This window comes from Hordeum vulgare, chromosome 2H, assembly GCF_904849725.1.
Source record: "Hordeum vulgare subsp. vulgare chromosome 2H, MorexV3_pseudomolecules_assembly, whole genome shotgun sequence".
Lineage (NCBI taxonomy): Eukaryota > Viridiplantae > Streptophyta > Magnoliopsida > Poales > Poaceae > Hordeum > Hordeum vulgare.
This window is the reverse complement of record NC_058519.1, coordinates 576,827,632-576,837,083: the sequence shown is the minus strand read 5'-3', so window position 1 is coordinate 576,837,083 and position 9,452 is coordinate 576,827,632. Positions and strand designations below refer to the sequence as shown.

Below are 9,452 nucleotides of genomic sequence, written 5' to 3'. Positions count from 1 at the left end.
ACTAGTCGTTGGGTGTCAAGCGCGGTGGGAAAAGTCACACAGTAATCGTCAAAAATATGAAAATGAGGTCATATAGATCACGGTCCCGCGTCATCCTTGTCACGTGGTGCAAAAATATATTTAAAAAGGGGAATGCAACACGAGGACTTCCCAGGAGGTCACCCATCCTAGTACTACCCTCGCCAAAGCACGCTTAACTTCGGAGTTCTGATGGGATCCGGTGCTTTAGTGCTAGTATGATCGCATCCGACATGCAACTATCTATTTGTTCCTTATGCTTGCCCCTACTACTACTACTACTAGTCGTTGGGTGTCAAGCGCGGTGGGAAAAGTCACACAGTAATCGTCAAAAATAAGAAAATGAGGTCATATAGATCACGCTCCCGCGTCATCCTTGTCACGTGGCGCAAAAATATATTTAAAAAGGGGAATGCAACACGAGGACTTCCCAGAAGGTCACCCATCCTAGTACTACTCTCGCCCAAGCACGCTTAACTTCGGAGTTCTGATGGGATCCGGTGCTTTAGTGCTGGTATGATCGCATCCGACATGCAACTATCTATGTGTTCCTTATGCTTGCCCCTACTACTACTACTACTACTAGTCGTTGGGTGTCAAGCGCGGTGGGAAAAGTCACACAGTAATCGTCAAAAATAAGAAAATGAGGTCATATAGATCACGCTCCCGCGTCATCCTTGTCACGTGGCGCAAAAATATATTTAAAAAGGGGAATGCAACACGAGGACTTCCCAGGAGGTCACCCATCCTAGTACTACTCTCGCCCAAGCACGCTTAACTTCGGAGTTCTGATGGGATCCGGTGCTTTAGTGCTGGTATGATCGCATCCGACATGCAACTATCTATTTGTTCCTTATGCTTGCCCCTACTACTACTACTACTACTACTACTACTACTACTACTACTACTACTACTACTACTACTACTACTACTACTACTACTACTACTACTACTACTACTACTACTACTACTACTACTACTACTACTACTACTACTACTAGTCGTTGGGTGTCAAGCGCGGTGGGAAAAGTCACACAGTAATCGTCAAAAATAAGAAAATGAGGTCATATAGATCACGCTCCCGCGTCATCCTTGTCACGTGGCGCAAAAATATATTTAAAAAGAGGAATGCAACACGAGGACTTCCCAGGAGGTCACCCATCCTAGTACTACTCTCGCCCAAGCACGCTTAACTTCGGAGTTCTGATGGGATCCGGTGCTTTAGTGCTAGTATGATCGCGTCCAACATGCAACTATCTATTTGTTCCTTATGCTTGCCCCTACTACTACTACTACTACTACTACTACTACTAGTCGTTGGGTGTCAAGCGCGGTGGGAAAAGTCACACAGTAATCGTCAAAAATAAGAAAATGAGGTCATATAGATCACGCTCCCGCGTCATCCTTGTCACGTGGCGCAAAAATATATTTAAAAAGGGGAATGCAACACGAGGACTTCCCAGGAGGTCACCCATCCTAGTACTACTCTCGCCCAAGCACGCTTAACTTCGGAGTTCTGATGGGATCCGGTGCTTTAGTGCTGGTATGATCGCATCCGACATGCAACTATCTATTTGTTCCTTATGCTTGCCCCTACTACTACTACTACTAGTCGTTGGGTGTCAAGCGCGGTGGGAAAAGTCACACAGTAATCGTCAAAAATAAGAAAATGAGGTCATATAGATCACGCTCCCGCGTCATCCTTGTCACGTGGCGCAAAAATATATTTAAAAAGGGGAATGCAACACGAGGACTTCCCAGGAGGTCACCCATCGTAGTACTACTATCGCCCAAGCACGCTTAACTTCGGAGTTCTGATGGGATCCGGTGCTTTAGTGCTGGTATGATCGCATCCGACATGCAACTATCTATTTGTTCCTTATGCTTGCCCCTACTACTACTACTACTACTACTACTACTACTACTACTACTACGACTACTAGTCGTTGGGTGTCAAGCGCGATGGGAAAAGTCACACAGTAATCGTCAAAAATAAGAAAATGAGGTCATATAGATCACGCTCCCGCGTCATCCTTGTCACGTGGCGCAAAAATATATTTAAAAAGGGGAATGCAACACGAGGACTTCCCAGGAGGTCACCCATCCTAGTACTACTCTCGCCCAAGCACGCTTAACTTCGGAGTTCTGATGGGATCCGATGCTTTAGTGCTGGTATGATCGCATCCGAGATGCAACTATCTATTTGTTCCTTATGCTTGCCCCTACTACTACTACTACTACTAGTCGTTGGGTGTCAAGCGCGGTGGGAAAAGTCACACAGTAATCGTTAAAAATAAAAAAATGAGGTCATATAGATCACGCTCCCGCGTCATCCTTGTCACGTGGCGCAAAAATATATTTAAAAAGGGGAATGCAACACGAGGACTTCCCAGGAGGTCACCCATCCTAGTACTACTCTCGCCCAAGCACGCTTAACTTCGGAGTTCTGATGGGATCCGATGCTTTAGTGCTGGTATGATCGCATCCGACATGCAACTATCTATTTGTTCCTTATGCTTGCCCCTACTACTACTACTACTACTAGTCGCTGGGTGTCAAGCGCGGTGGGAAAAGTCACACAGTAATCGTTAAAAATAAAAAAATGAGGTCATATAGATCACGCTCCCGCGTCATCCTTGTCACGTGGCGCAAAAATATATTTAAAAAGGGGAATGCAACACGAGGACTTCCCAGAAGGTCACCCATCCTAGTACTACTCTCGCCCAAGCACGCTTAACTTCGGAGTTCTGATGGGATCCGGTGCTTTAGTGCTAGTATGATCGCATCCGACATGCAACTATCTATTTGTTCCTTATGCTTGCCCCTACTACTACTACTACTACTACTACTACTACTACTACTACTACTACTACTAGTCGTTGGGTGTCAAGCGCGGTGGGAAAAGTCACACAGTAATCGTCAAAAATAAGAAAATGAGGTCATATAGATCACGGTCCCGCGTCATCCTTGTCACGTGGCGCAAAAATATATTTAAAAAGGGGAATGCAACACGAGGACTTCACAGGAGGTCACCCATCCTAGTACTACTCTCGCCAAAGCACGCTTAACTTCGGAGTTCTGATGGGATCCGGTGCTTTAGTGCTGGTATGATCGCATCCGACATGCAACTATCTATTTGTTCCTTATGCTTGCCCTACTACTACTACTACTACTAGTCATTGGGTGTCAAGCGCGGTGGGAAAAGTCACACTATAATCGTCAAAAATAAGAAAATGAGGTCATATAGATCACGGTCCCGCGTCATCCTTGTCACGTGGCGCAAAAATATATTTAAAAAGGGGAATGCAACACGAGGACTTCCCAGAAGGTCACCCATCCTAGTACTACTCTCGCCCAAGCACGCTTAACTTCGGAGTTCTGATGGGATCAGGTGCTTTAGTGCTGGTATGATCGCATCCGACATGCAACTATCTATTTGTTCCTTATGCTTGCCCCTACTACTACTACTACTACTACTAGTCGTTGGGTGTCAAGCGCGGTGGGAAAAGTCACACAATAATCGTCAAAAATAAGAAAATGAGGTCATATAGATCACGCTCCCGCGTCATCCTTGTCACGTGGCGCAAAAATATATTTAAAAAGGGGAATGCAACACGAGGACATCACAGGAGGTCACCCATCCTAGTACTACTCTCGCCCAAGCACGCTTAACTTCGGAGTTCTGATGGGATCCGGTGCTTTAGTGCTGGTATGATCGCATCCGACATGCAACTATCTATTTGTTCCTTATGCTTGCCCCTACTACTACTACTACTACTACTAGTCGTTGGGTGTCAAGCGCGGTGGGAAAAGTCACACAGTAATCGTCAAAAATAAGAAAATGAGGTCATATAGATCACGGTCCCGCGTCATCCTTGTCACGTGGCGCAAAAATATATTTAAAAAGGGGAATGCAACACGAGGACTTCACAGGAGGTCACCCATCCTAGTACTACTCTCGCCAAAGCACGCTTAACTTCGGAGTTCTGATGGGATCCGGTGCTTTAGTGCTGGTATGATCGCATCCGACCTTCAACTATCTATTTGTTCCTTATGCTTGCCCCTACTACTACTACTACTACTAGTCGTTGGGTGTCAAGCGCGGTGGGAAAAGTCACACTATAATCGTCAAAAATAAGAAAATGAGGTCATATAGATCACGGTCCCGCGTCATCCTTGTCACGTGGCGCAAAAATATATTTAAAAAGGGGAATGCAACACGAGGACTTCCCAGAAGGTCACCCATCCTAGTACTACTCTCGCCCAAGCACGCTTAACTTCGGAGTTCTGATGGGATCAGGTGCTTTAGTGCTGGTATGATCGCATCCGACATGCAACTATCTATTTGTTCCTTATGCTTGCTACCCTACTACTACTACTACTACTACTAGTCGTTGGGTGTCAAGCGCGGTGGGAAAAGTCACACAATAATCGTCAAAAATAAGAAAATGAGGTCATATAGATCACGCTCCCGCGTCATCCTTGTCACGTGGCGCAAAAATATATTTAAAAAGGGGAATGCAACACGAGGACATCACAAGAGGTCACCCATCCTAGTACTACTCTCGCCCAAGCACGCTTAACTTCGGAGTTCTGATGGGATCCGGTGCTTTAGTGCTGGTATGATCGCATCCGACATGCAACTATCTATTTGTTCCTTATGCTTGCCCTACTACTACTACTACTACTACTAGTCGTTGGGTGTCAAGCGCGGTGGGAAAAGTCACACAGTAATCGTCAAAAATAAGAAAATGAGGTCATATAGATCACGGTCCCGCGTCATCCTTGTCACGTGGCGCAAAAATATATTTAAAAAGGGGAATGCAACACGAGGACTTCACAGGAGGTCACCCATCCTAGTACTACTCTCGCCAAAGCACGCTTAACTTCGGAGTTCTGATGGGATCCGGTGCTTTAGTGCTGGTATGATCGCATCCGACCTTCAACTATCTATTTGTTCCTTATGCTTGCCCCTACTACTACTACTACTACTAGTCGTTGGGTGTCAAGCGCGGTGGGAAAAGTCACACTATAATCGTCAAAAATAAGAAAATGAGGTCATATAGATCACGGTCCCGCGTCATCCTTGTCACGTGGCGCAAAAATATATTTAAAAAGGGGAATGCAACACGAGGACTTCCCAGGAGGTCACCCATCCTAGTACTACTCTCGCCCAAGCACGCTTAACTTCGGAGTTCTGATGGGATCCGGTGCTTTAGTGCTGGTATGATCGCATCCGACAGGCAATTATCTATTTGTTCCTTATGCTTGCCCCTACTACTACTACTACTACTACTACTACTACTACTAGTCGTTGGGTGTCAAGCGCGGTGGGAAAAGTCACACAATAATCGTCAAAAATAAGAAAATGAGGTCATATAGATCACGCTCCCGCGTCATCCTTGTCACGTGGCGCAAAAATATATTTAAAAAGGGGAATGCAACACGAGGACATCACAAGAGGTCACCCATCCTAGTACTACTCTCGCCCAAGCACGCTTAACTTCGGAGTTCTGATGGGATCCGATGCTTTAGTGCTGGTATGATCGCATCCGACATGCAACTATCTATTTGTTCCTTATGCTTGCCCCTACTACTACTACTACTACTAGTCGTTGGGTGTCAAGCGCGGTGGGAAAAGTCACACAGTAATCGTCAAAAATAAGAAAATGAGGTCATATAGATCACGCTCCCGCGTCATCCTTGTCACGTGGCGCAAAAATATATTTAAAAAGGGGAATGCAACACGAGGACTTCCGAGGAGGTCACCCATCCTAGTACCCATCCTAGTACTACTCTCGGCCAAGCACGCTTAACTTCGGAGTTCTGATGGGATCCGGTGCTTTAGTGCTGGTATGATCGCATCCGACATGCAACTATCTATTTGTTCCTTATGCTTGCCCTACTACTACTACTACTACTACTACTACTACTACTAGTCGTTGGGTGTCAAGCGTGGTGGGAAAAGTCACACAGTAATCGTCAAAAATAAGAAAATGAGGTCATATAGATCACGGTCCCGCGTCATCCTTGTCACGTGGCGCAAAAATATATTTAAAAAGGGGAATGCAACACGAGGACTTCCCAGGAGGTCACCCATCCTAGTACTACTCTCGCCCAAGCACGCTTAACTTCGGAGTTCTGATGGGATCCGGTGCTTTAGTGCTGGTATGATCGCATCCGACATGCAACTATCTATTTGTTCCTTATGCTTGCCCCCTACTACTACTACTACTACTACTACTACTACTACTACTAGTCGTTGGGTGTCAAGCGCGGTGGGAAAAGTCACACAGTAATCATCAAAAATAAGAAAATGAGGTCATATAGATCACGTTCCCGCGTCATCCTTGTCACGTGGCGCAAAAATATATTTAAAAAGGGGAATGCAACACGAGGACTTCCCAGGAGGTCACCCATCCTAGTACTACTCTCGCCCAAGCACGCTTAACTTCGGAGTTCTGATGGGATGCGATGCTTTAGTGCTGGTATGATCGCATCCGACATGCAACTATCTATTTGTTCCTTATGCTTGCCCCTACTACTACTACTACTACTAGTACTAGTCGTTGGGTGTCAAGCGCGGTGGGAAAAGTCACACAGTAATCGTCAAAAATAAGATAATGAGGTCATATAGATCACGGTCCCGCGTCATCCTTGTCACGTGGCGCAAAAATATATTTAAAAAGGGGAATGCAACACGAGGACTTCCCAGGAGGTCACCCATCCTAGTACTACTCTCGCCCAAGCACGCTTAACTTCGGAGTTCTGATGGGATCCTGTGCTTTAGTGCTGGTATGATCGCATCCGACATGCAACTATCTATTTGTTCCTTATGCTTGCCCCTACTACTACTACTACTACTACTACTACTACTACTACTAGTCGTTGGGTGTCAAGCGCGGTGGGAAAAGTCACACAGTAATCGTCAAAAATAAGAAAATGAGGTCATATAGATCACGGTCCCGCGTCATCCTTGTCACGTGGCGCAAAAATATATTTAAAAAGGGGAATGCAACATGAGGACTTCCCAGGAGGTCACCCATCCTAGTACTACTCTCGCCCAAGCACGCTTAACTTCAGAGTTCTGATGGGATCCGGTGCTTTAGTGCTGGTATGATCGCATCCGACATGCAACTATCTATTTGTTCCTTATGTTGCCCCTACTACTACTACTACTACTACTACTACTACTAGTCGTTGGGTGTCAAGCGCGGTGGGAAAAGTCACACAGTAATCATCAAAAATAAGAAAATGAGGTCATATAGATCACGTTCCCGCGTCATCCTTGTCACGTGGCGCAAAAATATATTTAAAAAGGGGAATGCAACACGAGGACTTTCCAGGAGGTCACCCATCCTAGTACTACTCTCGCCCAAGCACGCTTAACTTCGGAGTTCTGATGGGATCCGGTGCTTTAGTGCTGGTATGATCGCATCCGACATGCAACTATCTATTTGTTCCTTATGCTTGCCCCTACTACTACTACTACTACTAGTACTAGTCGTTGGGTGTCAAGCGCGGTGGGAAAAGTCACACAGTAATCGTCAAAAATAAGAAAATGAGGTCATATAGATCACGGTCCCGCGTCATCCTTGTCACGTGGCGCAAAAATATATTTAAAAAGGGGAATGCAACACGAGGACTTCCCAGGAGGTCACCCATCCTAGTACTACTCTCGCCCAAGCACGCTTAACTTCGGAGTTCTGATGGGATCCGGTGCTTTAGTGCTGGTATGATCGCATCCGACCTTCAACTATCTATTTGTTCCTTATGCTTGCCCCTACTACTACTACTACTAGTCGTTGGGTGTCAAGCGCGGTGGGAAAAGTCACACTATAATCGTCAAAAATAAGAAAATGAGGTCATATAGATCACGGTCCCGCGTCATCCTTGTCACGTGGCGCAAAAATATATTTAAAAAGGGGAATGCAACACGAGGACTTCCCAGGAGGTCACCCATCCTAGTACTACTCTCGCCCAAGCACGCTTAACTTCGGAGTTCTGATGGGATCCGGTGCTTTAGTGCTGGTATGATCGCATCCGACATGCAACTATCTATTTGTTCCTTATGCTTGCCCCTACTACTACTACTACTACTAGTCGTTGGGTGTCAAGCGCGGTGGGAAAAGTCACACAGTAATCGTCAAAAATAAGAAAATGAGGTCATATAGATCACGGTCCCGCGTCATCCTAGTCACGTGGCGCAAAAATATATTTAAAAAGGGGAATGCAACACGACGACTTCCCAGGAGGTCACCCATCCTAGTACTACTCTCGCCCAAGCACGCTTAACTTCGGAGTTCTGATGGGATCCGGTGCTTTAGTGCTGGTATGATCGCATCCGACATGCAACTATCTATTTGTTCCTTATGCTTGCCCCTACTACTACTACTACTACTAGTCGTTGGGTGTCAAGCGCGGTGGGAAAAGTCACACAGTAATCGTCAAAAATAAGAAAATGAGGTCATATAGATCACGCTCCCGCGTCATCCTTGTCACGTGGCGCAAAAATATATTTAAAAAGGGGAATGCAACACGAGGACTTCCAAGGAGGTCACCCATCCTAGTACCCATCCTAGTACTACTCTCGGCCAAGCACGCTTAACTTCGGAGTTCTGATGGGATCCGGTGCTTTAGTGCTGGTATGATCGCATCCGACATGCAACTATCTATTTGTTCCTTATGCTTGCCCTACTACTACTACTACTACTACTACTACTACTAGTCGTTGGGTGTCAAGCGCGGTGGGAAAAGTCACACAGTAATCGTCAAAAATAAGAAAATGAGGTCATATAGATCACGGTCCCGCGTCATCCTTGTCACGTGGCGCAAAAATATATTTAAAAAGGGGAATGCAACACGAGGACTTCCCAGGAGGTCACCCATCCTAGTACTACTCTCGCCCAAGCACGCTTAACTTCGGAGTTCTGATGGGATCCTGTGCTTTAGTGCTGGTATGATCGCATCCGACATGCAACTATCTATTTGTTCCTTATGCTTGCCCCTACTACTACTACTACTACTACTACTACTACTAGTCGTTGGGTGTCAAGCGCGGTGGGAAAAGTCACACAGTAATCATCAAAAATAAGAAAATGAGGTCATATAGATCACGTTCCCGCGTCATCCTTGTCACGTGGCGCAAAAATATATTTAAAAAGGGGAATGCAACACGAGGACTTCCCAGGAGGTCACCCATCCTAGTACTACTCTCGCCCAAGCACGCTTAACTTCGGAGTTCTGATGGGATGCGATGCTTTAGTGCTGGTATGATCGCATCCGACATGCAACTATCTATTTGTTCCTTATGCTTGCCCCTACTACTACTACTACTACTAGTACTAGTCGTTGGGTGTCAAGCGCGGTGGGAAAAGTCACACAGTAATCGTCAAAAATAAGATAATGAGGTCATATAGATCACGGTCCCGCGT

General features: G+C 45.8%; 28 non-coding genes and 2 pseudogenes across 28 annotated transcripts; all 30 read right to left on the bottom strand.

Annotated features, from left to right (window-relative positions):
- Window positions 1-129: 129 nt before the first annotated feature.
- LOC123436992 lies at window positions 130-248 on the bottom strand. Its single transcript, XR_006628197.1, has one exon. It is a non-coding gene; the product is annotated as a 5S ribosomal RNA (ribosomal RNA).
- A 179-nt stretch (window positions 249-427) lies between these two features.
- On the bottom strand, window positions 428-546 carry LOC123435089. The gene has a single exon (XR_006626352.1). It is a non-coding gene; the product is annotated as a 5S ribosomal RNA (ribosomal RNA).
- Window positions 547-728: 182 nt separating this feature from the next.
- On the bottom strand, window positions 729-847 carry LOC123434104. Its single transcript, XR_006625397.1, has one exon. It is a non-coding gene; the product is annotated as a 5S ribosomal RNA (ribosomal RNA).
- Window positions 848-1,143: 296 nt separating this feature from the next.
- LOC123438232 lies at window positions 1,144-1,262 on the bottom strand. Its single transcript, XR_006629386.1, has one exon. It is a non-coding gene; the product is annotated as a 5S ribosomal RNA (ribosomal RNA).
- A 194-nt stretch (window positions 1,263-1,456) lies between these two features.
- On the bottom strand, window positions 1,457-1,575 carry LOC123434102. The gene has a single exon (XR_006625396.1). It is a non-coding gene; the product is annotated as a 5S ribosomal RNA (ribosomal RNA).
- Window positions 1,576-1,754: 179 nt separating this feature from the next.
- LOC123438431 lies at window positions 1,755-1,873 on the bottom strand. Its single transcript, XR_006629573.1, has one exon. It is a non-coding gene; the product is annotated as a 5S ribosomal RNA (ribosomal RNA).
- A 212-nt stretch (window positions 1,874-2,085) lies between these two features.
- Window positions 2,086-2,204, bottom strand: LOC123436425. Its single transcript, XR_006627651.1, has one exon. It is a non-coding gene; the product is annotated as a 5S ribosomal RNA (ribosomal RNA).
- Window positions 2,205-2,386: 182 nt separating this feature from the next.
- On the bottom strand, window positions 2,387-2,505 carry LOC123436424. Its single transcript, XR_006627650.1, has one exon. It is a non-coding gene; the product is annotated as a 5S ribosomal RNA (ribosomal RNA).
- A 182-nt stretch (window positions 2,506-2,687) lies between these two features.
- Window positions 2,688-2,806, bottom strand: LOC123436805. The gene has a single exon (XR_006628015.1). It is a non-coding gene; the product is annotated as a 5S ribosomal RNA (ribosomal RNA).
- Window positions 2,807-3,018: 212 nt separating this feature from the next.
- On the bottom strand, window positions 3,019-3,137 carry LOC123431556. Its single transcript, XR_006623148.1, has one exon. It is a non-coding gene; the product is annotated as a 5S ribosomal RNA (ribosomal RNA).
- Window positions 3,138-3,318: 181 nt separating this feature from the next.
- LOC123438107 lies at window positions 3,319-3,437 on the bottom strand. Its single transcript, XR_006629268.1, has one exon. It is a non-coding gene; the product is annotated as a 5S ribosomal RNA (ribosomal RNA).
- Window positions 3,438-3,622: 185 nt separating this feature from the next.
- Window positions 3,623-3,741, bottom strand: LOC123438907. Its single transcript, XR_006630022.1, has one exon. It is a non-coding gene; the product is annotated as a 5S ribosomal RNA (ribosomal RNA).
- Window positions 3,742-3,926: 185 nt separating this feature from the next.
- On the bottom strand, window positions 3,927-4,045 carry LOC123431555. Its single transcript, XR_006623147.1, has one exon. It is a non-coding gene; the product is annotated as a 5S ribosomal RNA (ribosomal RNA).
- Window positions 4,046-4,227: 182 nt separating this feature from the next.
- Window positions 4,228-4,346, bottom strand: LOC123438106. Its single transcript, XR_006629267.1, has one exon. It is a non-coding gene; the product is annotated as a 5S ribosomal RNA (ribosomal RNA).
- Window positions 4,347-4,533: 187 nt separating this feature from the next.
- Window positions 4,534-4,652, bottom strand: LOC123431829. Its single transcript, XR_006623417.1, has one exon. It is a non-coding gene; the product is annotated as a 5S ribosomal RNA (ribosomal RNA).
- Window positions 4,653-4,836: 184 nt separating this feature from the next.
- Window positions 4,837-4,955, bottom strand: LOC123431554. Its single transcript, XR_006623146.1, has one exon. It is a non-coding gene; the product is annotated as a 5S ribosomal RNA (ribosomal RNA).
- A 182-nt stretch (window positions 4,956-5,137) lies between these two features.
- Window positions 5,138-5,256, bottom strand: LOC123434101. Its single transcript, XR_006625395.1, has one exon. It is a non-coding gene; the product is annotated as a 5S ribosomal RNA (ribosomal RNA).
- A 197-nt stretch (window positions 5,257-5,453) lies between these two features.
- LOC123432617 lies at window positions 5,454-5,572 on the bottom strand. The gene has a single exon (XR_006624191.1). It is a non-coding gene; the product is annotated as a 5S ribosomal RNA (ribosomal RNA).
- Window positions 5,573-5,754: 182 nt separating this feature from the next.
- On the bottom strand, window positions 5,755-5,885 carry LOC123433353 (annotated as a pseudogene).
- A 196-nt stretch (window positions 5,886-6,081) lies between these two features.
- LOC123434100 lies at window positions 6,082-6,200 on the bottom strand. The gene has a single exon (XR_006625394.1). It is a non-coding gene; the product is annotated as a 5S ribosomal RNA (ribosomal RNA).
- Window positions 6,201-6,401: 201 nt separating this feature from the next.
- On the bottom strand, window positions 6,402-6,520 carry LOC123432399. The gene has a single exon (XR_006623984.1). It is a non-coding gene; the product is annotated as a 5S ribosomal RNA (ribosomal RNA).
- A 188-nt stretch (window positions 6,521-6,708) lies between these two features.
- LOC123437195 lies at window positions 6,709-6,827 on the bottom strand. Its single transcript, XR_006628388.1, has one exon. It is a non-coding gene; the product is annotated as a 5S ribosomal RNA (ribosomal RNA).
- A 200-nt stretch (window positions 6,828-7,027) lies between these two features.
- Window positions 7,028-7,146, bottom strand: LOC123431576. Its single transcript, XR_006623167.1, has one exon. It is a non-coding gene; the product is annotated as a 5S ribosomal RNA (ribosomal RNA).
- Window positions 7,147-7,339: 193 nt separating this feature from the next.
- Window positions 7,340-7,458, bottom strand: LOC123436964. Its single transcript, XR_006628170.1, has one exon. It is a non-coding gene; the product is annotated as a 5S ribosomal RNA (ribosomal RNA).
- Window positions 7,459-7,646: 188 nt separating this feature from the next.
- LOC123434099 lies at window positions 7,647-7,765 on the bottom strand. Its single transcript, XR_006625393.1, has one exon. It is a non-coding gene; the product is annotated as a 5S ribosomal RNA (ribosomal RNA).
- A 179-nt stretch (window positions 7,766-7,944) lies between these two features.
- Window positions 7,945-8,063, bottom strand: LOC123434098. The gene has a single exon (XR_006625392.1). It is a non-coding gene; the product is annotated as a 5S ribosomal RNA (ribosomal RNA).
- Window positions 8,064-8,245: 182 nt separating this feature from the next.
- On the bottom strand, window positions 8,246-8,364 carry LOC123437400. Its single transcript, XR_006628582.1, has one exon. It is a non-coding gene; the product is annotated as a 5S ribosomal RNA (ribosomal RNA).
- A 182-nt stretch (window positions 8,365-8,546) lies between these two features.
- On the bottom strand, window positions 8,547-8,677 carry LOC123433347 (annotated as a pseudogene).
- Window positions 8,678-8,870: 193 nt separating this feature from the next.
- LOC123437193 lies at window positions 8,871-8,989 on the bottom strand. The gene has a single exon (XR_006628387.1). It is a non-coding gene; the product is annotated as a 5S ribosomal RNA (ribosomal RNA).
- Window positions 8,990-9,183: 194 nt separating this feature from the next.
- LOC123432398 lies at window positions 9,184-9,302 on the bottom strand. The gene has a single exon (XR_006623983.1). It is a non-coding gene; the product is annotated as a 5S ribosomal RNA (ribosomal RNA).
- Window positions 9,303-9,452: the final 150 nt, after the last annotated feature.